Consider the following 14,470-nt stretch of genomic DNA (forward strand, 5'->3'; position numbering starts at 1 on the left):
CGTCCCTGTATCAAACGGATTTAAATTATTAATTAGTTGTCAACTGTTCAAAATTTGCAATAAAAATTATTGCCCCTTATTAACTTGTAAGTATTAAATTGTTCCGGCTTCACTATATTTACTCTATAATTATTATAATTATATAAATTATTTTAAGCGAAGCTTTTCAATCGGGACCTCGAGGGAGATAAATTTTTCGATAATAATGGATTAAACGTCATTCCATTAAGCAAAAAAAGTGAAACAAATTGGAATTAGGGCAAAAATCGCATTTAACTCATGAACAAAAATGGCCATTTCTGCACGACTAATTTCAACTTAAGTTACATTCATGCGACCTGCGGAGCGGCCGCGTTATATTTTTTACTACATGTTCATCATTTAGTAATTCTCGAACTAATTTTCGAAAGTTAAATTATATTATGACATCGGACTCCTTGCACATTTAACTCCACTCCCTTAGTTTCGAGCTTCTAAGTTTTAAGTTTTTGCACAGCAAAATGAAAATTGAGCACAAAAAAAGAAAAGAAAGAAAAAACCCGGCACCTTCGATTACATTTTAATGAATACAGAGAGGAAATGTTAGTAAAAAATACAGTCTAAAATTTATAATATTAATTTTCGATGAATACATAGTGAATATATTTGGAGTTTTAAGTTATAAATTTATAGGTTTTAGACACACTTATAAAATAAAAAAGATATCACGTGTTCCGTCAAAAAGTCAATTGAGAGCGATCATATTTATAACATTGTCATCAGCATCCTTAATAAATAGTCAGCTTTAATTGCAAATTTATCTGACTATTTGATACAAAATGTGTATAGCTGTTGGGAATTAATTATTATTTATTGCACGATCTTAATTAGATTAAATTTCGTTTGCTTTTTCATAAATTCTGAAGTTAGTTGAAGATGTAAGTTGAAATAAGCCTAAATTACGTTTCGGGGGTTATTGTTTAAAAAAAAATGTAATTGTAATATTACAACTTGTGTTATCAAAATGAAATGCATAACTTTATGGTAAATTCGATTAGAATTTTCTATAAATCAATTAAGCTTGATTAAGAAAATTATTTTCTCTGCACTAATAAAATGTTTCTATTATCATTCATTCACTAATTCTCAAGTCCCATCTTAAAAAGAAATACAATTTAATAACTAGATTAAAACTGTAGCACACTCGTTTTAGTTCTTAATTAAGTTAAATAACGAGAATTAATGCTGCGTTTGTAATGTTTTTTTTTATTGGAATATTTTTCTCTTTAAGCCTGAGTTTCTCTTCTCATATGATTATAATTGCGTATTATTTTTTTTTATTGCTTTTGTTTAGAAGTCATTTAAAAAGTATTAAAAACGTATGGCGAAATTTCCTGAGGGTTTTTCCCGTTAATTAAGTTTATATCCCGGACTTTTGTTACTCTAAAGTTTATTACGTTGCTTGTTGGAGGAGAATTTTTTTTTCTTCAAAAATTATTTAAAGAATTACTTGAGTAAGAGGGAAAAGAATGAAAAAAAAAAATTAAAGAAATAATTTTTATTTTAATCTTCTTAACTTGTGTTTTAATATCGGATGCGTTGTAGTATTAAATTTAGTTAAAAGGTTACGAAAAATTTTAAGGAAATACTTATTACAGTTTAATTATTTGTTCTAAATATAATAAAAATGTTCGGATTACACTTTAGTATTAATAATTTCTTTTGCTTTCAAAGTAATGCTATTTAATTAGATTTTTACTTATTTTTTTAGTAGAAACCCTTTTCTTTATTCTTTGTTTTTTACAATATTTACAAAATGTAAAAATTACGAAAATTTTTTTATTAAAACATTTTTGTTATGTCTTTTTTACTTTTTTCTTTATTCTTTTTTATTTTATTACGTGTTAGCATAATATTTTATTTTTTTGTTTACTTATTTGGATATAACTCTTTAAAAAAAGAACTTAAACTTTTGGGCGTTTCAAACAATAAAAAATAATTTTAAAAAAAATCGTACAATTTTGTTGAAAAAACTAGTAAAAATGTTCTCAATCATTTTTCTTTTAATTATTTTTTTAAATGAAGCGAATATTGTATTTCCTTTATAAAATTTAAGAAAGAGACCAATAAATATAGTTATGGACATTTTGAAAATTTAATAAAATCCTTCTTGAAATGTCCTAAGTGTTATAAAATGCTTTAAACAAAGTTTTTTTTTTCTTTTTTTTTTAAAAATTATCTAGTCTAAAAAAAATTTTTTTTTCTTTTTTAAAAATAAAGCGGATGTTGTTTTTTTGTTTTAAAGTTTTATTATTATAAGATTTAAGAAAGAAACCAAGAAATATGATTATGAACTTAATTGAAAGTTAAAAAAAAAAAAAACCTTCCTGAAATGTCTGATTTGTTATAAAATGTTAGAAACAGTTTTTTTCCCTTTAAAAAAATTTATATTCGAGAATTATTCGATAAAAAATTTAATCTTCGTTTCAAGGAAAATTGGATTGATTTATAAACAACTTGCTTATTTAAAAAAATATTTTCCATTATAATATCATCTATAATTATTCTGTTTTAATAATAATTCGATTTATTTATCCTTGATTTTTAAATTTGATTTCAAGAAAAATTGAATTGATTAATAAATAGCATCTTATTTAAAAAGTATTTTTGATTATTCGATAATTATTAACAATTCGATTTTTTTTATCCTCGATGTTTAAAATTTGTTTCAAATAAATCTGGATCGATTAATAAATGGTATGTTTATATAAAAAAATATTTTCGATTATTCTATAATTTTTCTGTTTAATATTTAATAATAATTCGATTTATTTATCCTCGATTTTTAAGTTTGGTTTCAAGAGAAATTGGATTAATTAATAAATAGCATTTTTTTAAAAAATATTTTCGATTATTCGATAGTTATCCTATTCAATAATTATTAATAATTTAATTTATTTATCCTCGATTTCAAATTTTGATTTCAAGAAAAGCTGGATAGATAAATAAATGGCATGATTATTTTTAAAAAAATACTCAATCTTTTTTTGTTTTTTAAAAGGGTATTTTTTATGAAAAAGGGGAGAAAAATAATTTCCCCCACTCTCCAGAAAAAGAACTATTACGCCTTGAATTGAATTCACTTGGCGAAAAAAAAAAAAAAACTTGAACTGTAATTGAACAATCAACATGTTAGGAAAAACATCCACTTATTGATATATATATTTCCTGAAGTGGTATCATAGACAATAACTGTTTTCGGAAGTTTCATAATCTATCTCATTTTCGAGTTAGTCGCTTGAAGAACTTGCAGTGGGTGGAATTACCGATTTCACAGTCCGCTGAATTCGCCAAGGCGGTGGTTTTGCTTCATCCTCCAAGAGAGATTGAACTTTTTGCTCATCCATGTGTAGAAGAAGAAGATGAAGATGTGAAAATAGCTCTCATTGTTTCTTCTGAATGAGGCATCTAATTGCAGGCAAAGTTGTTACAATGTGTGATGATACTTCTTGTATCGGCGGACATGCTTGGGGAATAGTGCTTTACCTACAATATTCGTTTATGGTTCGCTTCGGATTTTTACACTTGAAATTTTACGGTTTTTCAGCAAGTTACAGTTGATTTTGCATATTATAAAACTTAATATGCTGTTACAAATGTGGACAAAAAGTTCATCTATGTGTAGATGAAGATGGGAAAATAGTTCTCATTATTTCTTTTGAATGAGGTATATAATTGTTTCTTTTGAATGAGGTATATAATTGCAGGTAAGTTGTTACAATATGTAGTGATACTTCTTGCATCGGCGGATATGCAACCGACTTTAAAAATGGTGCTTTGCTAAGAATATTCGTTCGTGGTTCGCTTCAGATTTTACTCTTGAAATTTTACTAGTTTTTCAACAAGCCATAGTTGAATTTTCATAGTAGAAACTTAATATGCTATTACAAATATGGGCAAAAATTTCTTCCATGTGTAGAAGAAGATGAAGATGTGAAAATAGCTCTCATTGTTTCTTCGGAATGAGGTATATAATTGCAGGTAAGTTGTTATAATGTGTAGTGATACTTCTTGCATCGGTGGATATGCAGCCGGCTTTGGAAATGGTGCTTTGCCAACTTAGTTCGTTCGTGGTTCGCTTTAGATTTTACCCTTGAAATTTTACGGTTTTTCAACAAGCTATAGTTGATTTTGAGTAGTAAAAACTTAATATGTTGTTACAATTATGTTCAAAAATTTCATCCATGTGTAGAATAAGATGGAGATTGGTATATAATTGTGAATGAGGTATATAATTGCAGGTAAGCTGTTACAATGTGTAGTGATAGTTCTTGCATCGGCGGATATGCAGCCGGACTTAGAAATGGTGCTTTGCAAACAATATTCGTTCGTGGTTCACTTTAGATTTTACTCTTAAAAATTTGTACGGTTTTTCAACATATTTTTTGCATATTATTAAACTGAATATGCTATTACAAATATGGTTTACTTAATGTGTTTATTCATTACAACATCCCACCTGAACACCAATGGAAAGACAGTTGCAATTTACTGTATTGTATTTGGCAATTAAGCATGTGTTCGTACCGCGTTTTACAATTTATTCTGATTTTAAACTTTATTAAACTTAATTAATTGTTATAATTATGGGGTTTACTTGACGACATTTATCCATTATATCGTCCAATCTAAACTCTGTGTAAAATATAGCTGTAATTTGTATCTACAGATGTTCAATTAACTGTAGATATTTTGTTATGGTAATGTTACTCATTCTTTTCCTATTTCCGATTTTATTCTAAAGCCACAATCCTTCCCCCGATGCATTTTATTTTAGTTTCTACATTGTAAAACCGTGTAATACTGGGAAAAAATGTTTTTCAAGATGTTTAACCAATATATCGTTGCACTGTAGGCATTGTGCAACAGTACTTTCTACTGTTAAAAAAATATTACTGGAACCCGAATCGGCAGATTAGCAGTCGGCATCAGAATAATGTTAACTTAACCCACGTTAAGCGTGGTAGTTACCTAAGATCTCAAAAGTTTCTGGTTTGTGTAAAACATGTTTATCCATGTTTTATCATTTTAAATAGTTAAAGTTATTTTAAATGCCAAGAGTAATTTTATATTTTAAAAATAGTCTAAAGAATTGTATTATACTATATATGTATACGTACTGAATGAATGCCTTTCCTTTTGTTTTATAAAAAGTCTAACATATATTTCATTTTGTTCATTTAGGTATCTTAGACATTTCTGGTGGTTTGTGTTCTGCTTTCTCCTTATAGCGTTAGGTATGTTAGTTATAGATTTTAGTATTATTCAATATTATTATGTATGTAAATATGAAATGATTAGGAGGCGTTGGATTAAGATAATTTAATGCTTTGGAAAAATATAATAATTGCGAAGAATTTTTTAGTGTGACCATATAAGTGCAACAATTATTCATAAAACAGGAATGTGATTCTTCCGCTAATTCGCTGAAGACCGCGATTCTTAAGACCGTTGATTTAGCGGACTAGCGCGCATCAATAATTTATATTCCAACATTTTTCAGAGCTCTGCTTATCTAAAATTAATTTTTGTTTCTTGTGTAAAATCGCGTTAATGGGGCATTTATTCCAGCCTTGCCAGCACCCTCTTTTATTTCTCTTAAGTTCTCATTCACGCGCAATAACAACTTTTTTTAGGCAGATTTATCAGGAAAAAAAAAACTCCTTTGTTAAAACTTCGAGAAAAAAAAGTCCATTATTACATTTATGCGTAGTAGAGTATAATGCATTGCATTATATTGTGTAAATTTTAGTTTAGAATTAATGAACTACTGAGGCAAACACTAAAGTATAAAATTGGTAATGTTAAATTCCGAAATGGCAAATATTTAAAAGATTGTTCCCTAGAAAAAAGGGTCTTTTTATCATTTTTTTTAAACTTATATTTTAATGAGTAGTAATTTTCCGATTCCGATTGTAACATAAGAAATATTTTATCTATGGGATATATTTGCCTCCTACTACTAGATCGAATTAATTTTTAATATTATATTACGGCCTAGAAATCTCTAATCACATATATCAGCAATCACTTTTCAACGCGCTCAATACCGTATAAATCCATGTTTCGATCTTATTATTGAATAATAAAAAAAATTATTTACCTCTTTAAATTTTGTAAATAGTATTACTTCTGTGCATAAAAATTGACCGTCTTTTAAATGTCTTTTAAGTACAAAAGAAGAAGAAAATTAAGTACTAAAATAGAGAAGAAAAAAAAACATTGAAAAAAAAAATAATTCCGATAATTTCTTCTTCCAATAATCACATGTCTGATAAAGGTTCATGCGAGGATAGTAGAGCTTAAGCTTACTTTAAAATGTAATATTCACATTATTATAATATAGCATTATCGAAAAATTTAACATTACTACAGAATGTGTGGCAACGATAATGCAAGGAAAGATTCGCTTGTTTATAACCGTGGTTGTATGTTAGTACTATTAAAATGTCTTTTATAATATCTGTTTGTCTCTGGATTATTTGACCTTATTCCTTGTTATTTGACCTTATCTTATAAAAAGCACTGGGTCAAATAGGAAAATGGTGCAATTAGTTGCCAGCTTTTAAAATATAGGCTTGCAACAAGTAGTATCAAATGATCCGTGCTATTTTAAAGATAACTAATATTTGTCACTAAATGCCTTGCAAATTAACTAATTTATTACTAAAATTCGAGTGTAAACATTCACCTTTTAACTATAACACCAGAAAAAATCTATTCTTTAACTACTCTATTACCACACTTTCAAGGGAGATAGATAATCATTAAAATATAGAACGTATCATTGAAATCTGCAAGCCATTCCGGTATAGTATATCGGCTGGCACTCCCTCTAATAATGCTTTAACTATAATTAAATGAAGAATAATTTAGAAATTCTGCTCTAAAATGAGTGTTTTAATGACATAAAACTTCCACGCACATCCATAATTATCTACATCATTTTCTAACTACGATTCCCATAAATGTCCAAACACACGCGAAATAATTATCGGCCCAGGCACCGAGACTTAAAACTTTAATTCCGCTCCAGAACTTTCGAATAATTTAATTTCAAGCCCTAGGATCGAAGATTTTCACGAATCAATTTAATGGAGTCACGTCATTTCATTAGCATTTAAAGCCAAATTTGGGGAAAAGGGGGGCTTTTTTTTATCATGGCAGTTACCGTAGAAGTATCCGAGATAATGCATATTTTAAACAGGATCATTTTGACGAAATGGCGATATTTTTTTTAAAAGCAATATAAAATAGGATATATGCTCAATATTTATCGAATTACGGAGTTTTGGAGAATGAAATTTGGAAGCTGCCGCGAAAAAATAGATAAATAAAAATGGAATAATTTTTAATGCAGTAGTTGATAGTGGATTTTCTTTTTTTTAAAAAGTTGGAGAGTTTGTATCACATTTCAGTTCACAAGGTGAGAGTTTTCACTAATAATCTAATAACTTCGAAATATATTATGCGCATAACATATCGATTTAATTATGTTCCTAAGAAAGCTTGCTGTAATGCACTTATGTGCACGGCTGTAAAAGTTTCGGAAATGCAGTGAAAGTTCGATATAACGAGTACGGCATATTACAAAGAATTGTGATAAATTTCCAAATTACCTTCAAAACGGTAAAATTAAAAATACAGACGTTGAATCATTATAACGAGTTAAAAATTACTAGCGTTCCGCTATAATGGTAAAATTTTTCTGAAGGAAATATTTCCTTCTGTTTTAATGAGCAAAATTTATACAAAAGAGAAATTTCAAAGAAACGAAGAAATTAGGGCTCTTTTTTGACGAAAGAAAAGTATTTTAAACCCATATAGATTTTTTACGAAAATTGTCCGCAAAAAATGACAACTAATATATTTTAGTTTGCGGGCCACAAAAAAAGGCTAAGCGGGCCTCCATTTGGTAACCACTAGTCTAGAGTTTTGGCCCTTACGATACTTTAATTTAAAATCTGTTTCGGTAGTCCATTGTACTTTGAAAATACTAAAATACTTCGAGTAAGGATAAATAAAAAGTATACGAATTTTTTAGTCAATCTTGCAAAATTTGCAAACTAATGTTCTTCATGAGAGAAGATTTCGTTCCAATAGCAATTAGTACGCAAAAATTATTCGTTTCGCTATTATAATGGAGGAACTTATCAAATTTTGGCTGAGGATATCTTGCCATTGTATTTAAAATAATGTCTAAGCATAATAAATAAAAATGAAACCATTCTGTATACGCCCAACTGAATTTTTATGCTAATAACAAACCGAAATGAATTAAAAACGGAAACCGCTGTCATTGCCTTGACTTTATAACCAAACGATGATGGTGCCATTTTTGTGTCTTCTAGGTTCGGGCACAAACCCAAAAAGGCATCGAAATTAATTTCAGAAAGACACAGGGGAACACGGATACATCCAAATGGCAGATATCCAAAAAGGTGTTGCCTTTTTCCTCCTATGAATTCATTTATGAAAAGGCTTTTTCTTTCCGGATATAAATATTTGGCACGACACGGGCAGAAATAAAAGCAACGAACGTCGGAAACGCGAAGGAAATGATTTCAACCTGTTCGCTCAAGGGTTTTTTTAAAAAAATAAAGCTGGGAACACCTTGCTATACGTTGTTGCCACCATAAATATTACAATAGTGATGAGTTTTGGTATGATGATAATAATAAAGAAGTTGCCAAGCGAAAAGTAAAACATCAAGCAATACCTCTAAAAAAGTAAATATTATATGTTAATATTATTTCTTTTTAAATTGATTTTATTTTCATTACTATATAGAATAGAACAGTTACGGAACTATCTACATTTCTCTCTCTCTCTATATATATATATATATAACGAACTTCCATTTTGCGAATTTTCAATTTAACGAACTTTTCTTCGAGTCCACTTTCCAGAAATATTTCAGAAAATTTTAAACTTGTTAACGCATTTTATGGGGGAAATAACCTTTGAATTGAATTTCGAAGCCACTTAACTTGTAGAGAAAGCAGTATAATCACTTTCTTTTTTTATTCGCGTTTCTAACATAAACGACAAAATAAAAGGATTTTGTCAGTAGCAATTCAACTTTCGAACACATGTGGTAATGTATGTTTTAAATTACTTTTATAATAAATTCAGCTATAATTTTATGCATAAATTTAGCTTTTTTTAATTGAAAATGTATATAGCATGATTGCGTAACACTGGATAATGTTTTGCTCTATTCTTGCTTTCCATGCAGATTTATTTTATGATTAAGATATATAAAATACAGTACCCTTCCAAATTATTAGGGACACTTAAAATTTCTAAATAATTGTCATTTTTCAAAGTGTCATAATTTTTTCAAAAATGAATCAATTTTCATAAAAATTTCAGGATATCATGTTCAGGTCTTCTACTTTCACCTAAAAATTATCAATTTAATTTATCTAAATTTTTTGCAAAAATTTACACATTTGAACAAAGCAATTTTTTTTTTAAAAAGAAATGTCAAGTCTGACAAGTTGCTACTTTGTAACAAATTTTTTTGCATAAAAATTATTATTTACACATTAAAGTACAAGTCATTAATTTTAAAACGCGTTAAAGTAAATGACTTTACGATTTTTTGTGACTGAGATATGAGATTTTGAAAATTTTTTGTCATTTATAGTGAAAACGAAATTAATGTGAATTCGAAAATTATTTAGTATTTAGTATTATTTTTTTGCAACTTTCTTATTCGGATTAATTAAGTTTTTTTATTTAAAACATTATTACAAACAAGAACATTATTTGTAAATTTGCAATAAAATTTTAAAAAACGACTCAAGAAAGTTAACTTTATAATAAAATTCAAAAACATTTCTACAAAAACAAATATAATAAAAAAATCTTAATATTTTGTAACATGTCCTTTTGCTTGTATAACTGCGTTTATTCTTCGCGGCATACATTTAATACCAGCTCTTGCTTTTGCAATAATATCTGGGCTATTCCAGGTTTCTTTCACCAAAAATACTGCCACAACTCACTTTTCACAATAAATGGCAAAACTTTTTTAAAATCTCATATCTCGGTCAAAAAAAATCGTAAAGTCATTTACGTTAGCGCGTTTTAAAGTTAATGTCTTGTACTTTAATGTGTAAATAATAATTTTTATGCAAAAAATTTTGTTACAAAGTAGCAACTTGTCAGACTTGACATTTTTTAAAAAAAAAAATTTCTTTGCTCAAAAGCGTAAATTTTTGCAAAAAAATTGAGATAAATTAAATTAGTAACTTTTAGGTGAAAGTAGAAGACCTGAACATGGTATCCAGAAATTTTTATGAAAATTGATTCATTTTTGAAAAAGTTATGACGCTTTGAAAAATGACAATTTTTTAGAAATTTTAAGTGTCCCTAATAATTTGGAAGGGTACTGTAAATAGTAGATACTACTTTACAATATAAAGGTGTATCCATTGGTATTTTAATTATGTCTAGTGTTTATGAATTTGAAACCTGTTTTGTGTCGTTTAAGTTTGTCAAAAGATGATTTTCTATTTAACGAATTTTCCATATAACGAAATTATTATCGGGATTTAGCGACTTCGTTAAATAGAGGTCCGACTGTATATATATATGTCACAGCGAAAGACCGAAATCAGTGGTTCTTGACTTTCACCGGTGAATGTCGACAAATACGTCGGTGAAAGATCGAATATTTCATTACATTCTTGTACATTCGGACCCTCACCGGTGTATGTCGACAATCACAGATATGCTTTGGTGAATGTCCGAAATATTTATTACATTCGATTTGGTATGAATTTATTCTTGGATATAATTACATTTATTCGATATTTTAACCCTACACTGATATTTTTTTAAGGTTAAGTGCCACTGCCCGGTATACATTTGCCCGGTACACCCTACACTGATGTTTTTTTAAGGTTAAGTGCCACTTCCTGATATACATTTGCCCGGTATACCCTACACTGATGTTTTTTTAAGGTTAAGTGCCACTGCCCGGTATACCCTACACTGATGTTTTTTAAGGTTAGGTGCCACTGCCCCGGTATACATTTTGCCGGTATACCCTACACTGATGTTTTTTAAGGTCAAGTGCCATTGCCCGGTATATATTTGCCCGATACTCCAAGCACTGATGTTTCTTCTAATCTATCGTCAGTAAGTATTAAAATATAGAATAAATATAAATATATCAAATAAATATAATAATATTAACGAATAAATTAATATAAAATTGGATATAACAAATATTTTGGACATTCACCAAAGCGACTATGTGATTGTTGACATTCACCGGTGAGAGTCAGAAATAAGGGTATTTAGCAAATATTTCGGACATACATCAAGCGACTACGTGAATGTTAACTTTCACCGGTGAATGTCGACATTCTCCAGATTTCGGTGTTTTACCATAACATATAGATATATATAATGTGTGTTTAATATTTTTCACTTTTGTATTTCGGTCCTCGTATGTACAGTAACTCTAATTTAGTTCTTCGAGAAAATTGAGTTACTTAACATTGTCTTCAAAAGATATTGATCGCCAAATAAGCTTGAATTAACGAAAGAAACAAAAGGAACTGCTATTAGTCATGAATAGTACTATTAAGTCATGAATAGCGATCGTTTATGGATGAATTTAAAGAGCACACGTCCGCTAAAAACGAAAACAATCCACCACATAATAAGAACGACACTATCACAACTAGATGTCGAGCCAAGCTTGGATCGGATGATGCATCCACCGAGGTCATGCAGGTCACAAAGAACTGTCAGTATTAGTGTGGGAGGGACCTTGATCGAACGAAATGGATATGACCGCAACAGAAAGATTCCATTTACAATCGGAGAGAGAGACAATGGAAGAAAACAACTGAAAAGTTCGAGAACATGTCGTTAGGTAAATGACACGTTCCGACGTGGCCATAAAAAGCGACAGCAAGACAGTGGTTATTGCCGAAGACAAAACGTTCGAGAAAAACCAACAATAATAAAGCGGTGCCTTGATTTATGTCTGTACTGGGAATGGACATCTAAATTAATAGATATTAATAAAATAATAGCATAGCTTGTATTATAAGACTTGGATAGTTTCGAATTTTCCAGAAAGTATAGAACTTCGGTTATTTGGAGGACTTATTCGACACCTATATTTGGATAAGGTTATTGAAAGTTTTTATTTCAACAAAGCACTGACAAATTATTTCTAATTCCATACACATTATTGATATTTCAAACGTATATATATGTATATCAAAGCCAATTGATTTGCAAGTTACTATTTATTCTATTTTTTCTGGAAATATATGTTGAATATTTGGATAATAAAAAACCTTATTTAGATATGGGGGATACTTGAAAGAAAGATTGATTATTCGGTACAATACATTATACTTGAAAGAAAGTTCGGTTATTCGGTACAGTACATTATACTTGAAAGAAAGATTGATTATTCCGTATAGTACATTATACAGCATATTCGTGCGAAAAATCAAGTGTTGAATTATTTTTTAACGGTAGTAATTCTTCCACGAACAAGAAAGTCAGAAAATAAGACATAAAAACAAAACTGGCTGTAGTTATTTATTACAAAGCAACGATTACCATACCCCCCCCCCCCCCCCATAATTTATAATTTATTTGAACTATTTATCTAAACTCCTCGGTGGTATTTTATGTATGAGATTCATGAAAATAATTTTAGCAAGGAAAGGGAATTTTATTAAAGATTAGGAACTACTGAAAAATAAGCAAAAAAGAAACACTTCTAAAATGCATTTTATTAACAACTTTGTTATTTTCGCAGCTGAAAGGCAGAAAAAAAACATCCATCTCCATATTCTTTGTGAGCGTGCTGAACCTTAATATCGTTTACATTTGCTACAACATTAATAAGGTCCTCCGTTAAACCATATTCATATATACTTCTTAAATTTGATTATAATATCAACTTAACGGAAACTTCGTTCAATTTAGCACCTTATTAAGATCGCAGCAAATTTGCACTTTATTTAAGTTCAGTGTATTGATTTTATGGTCCAAAGTTATAAACTCATTTTTTTTAGGGCGTGGCTGCTTTGAAACTTGCATCTACTCATGTTTTCCTCGTTTCCATGTGATTTATTTATTTTGTAAACTATTTTTTTTTTTAACCTTAATAATTAAAATCGTAAGAACTTGTAATTCTTACTAGGTATTTTTTATTTCTGTCGGATATTAAGAGCGGTCGTTATCGCCGAAAAGGAGAATCAATCTTTTTATACAAGGGGATCATTAGTGGTTAATACCCTTGTTGTCACGCGACGTGGAAATATGATCTTTAATCTCCAAAAGACGCGCGTCCAACCATCCAGAGACATTTATCATGTCCCTTTCTTTTGAGAAGATTAAAAGATGTCCTCGATCTTTGGACACTTTATCTTCGAGAAACCTTTTCAGGTAAAGACTTCCAAATGAATGGAGACATCGTCTCTGGCACGCGTCTTCTTCTTCTTTCTATTTTTAAAAACATTCTTCTTTCTTTTTCTCTTTGCCGTGAGGTGATCTATTAAGCGTGGCTATCGATTCTGTGAGATCCTATCGCTTTGGTGTAAACAGACACGGATTAGGGGCTTGTCAAAGCTTTATGATGCGAAAAGAGTAGAAAGTTGGGTGTTTTGGGCGTGGGCCCTGTCTTGGATATCTTTGCATTTTGCACTTCAAAGCTTTGATTAGTTTGAGATTTTTTTAAAATCTGTTTATCTATAAATTTTTTTTCCACCTGAATTTATCCAGATTCATGTTTTTACTTTGGGTTTTAAAGTGATCTCTTTGATATTTATTTCCAACTAGTCATCGCACTCAGTTTTAGCATGGTGAATATCTTTTGATTGGATTTATTTATTTCAGTTCTTAGGCGGATCTTATGGTTATTCTTTTCTTCCTATTGCGTACAAACATCCATTACGCAATCAGATTCTTAACTTCAAATCTTAAAGTGATCTTATACAGGCCAAAAGAAAACGTGGACAGACAATTTTTAACATTACTTCATTTTCTTTTATAACCGTCTCTGAACAGCCGACCCAAATTTGAGTTTACGATATGTTCAACTCCGTAGCCTTCTCATTTTGAACCCAATCCAGAAGACAGGGGAACCCCTATATCAGTACCCACAGAGGTATTGTTTTGTTATGGGAACTTGGAGGGCTTTGTTATCCAGACAAATTTAACTTTCACCATTTAATACACGGGGATTCTTCGGCCGGCTGGATTCGAACTCGCGTTCTCACGAGCAAGAATCCAACATCTTACCAACCAGGCTATTCCGGCCCCAATATAACATGATTAAAAACGAAATGTAGCAAATAAATTAGAGTAGCTTATCTATCCCATTTCCGCCGAATCGATTACTTTATGAGTCCCAACTTTTGTGTGGTTTAGTGTTGACCGTGAA

The 14,470-nt window shown here is 29.6% G+C and overlaps 1 protein-coding gene across 1 annotated transcript in view; it reads left to right on the plus strand.

The window, feature by feature from the left end:
- Positions 1–14,470, plus strand: part of LOC107442412 (hexosaminidase D) — a 206,672-nt gene that overhangs the window by 100,855 nt on the left and 91,347 nt on the right. The window contains exon 3 of the mRNA XM_043043133.3: positions 5,224–5,276. The gene's annotated coding sequence lies outside the window, so the exon portion shown is untranslated. The remainder of the gene's footprint in view (positions 1–5,223; positions 5,277–14,470) is intronic.

Source organism: Parasteatoda tepidariorum, chromosome 2, assembly GCF_982258835.1.
Source record: "Parasteatoda tepidariorum strain Cologne lab strain chromosome 2, Ptep-v5.0, whole genome shotgun sequence".
NCBI lineage: Eukaryota > Metazoa > Arthropoda > Arachnida > Araneae > Theridiidae > Parasteatoda > Parasteatoda tepidariorum.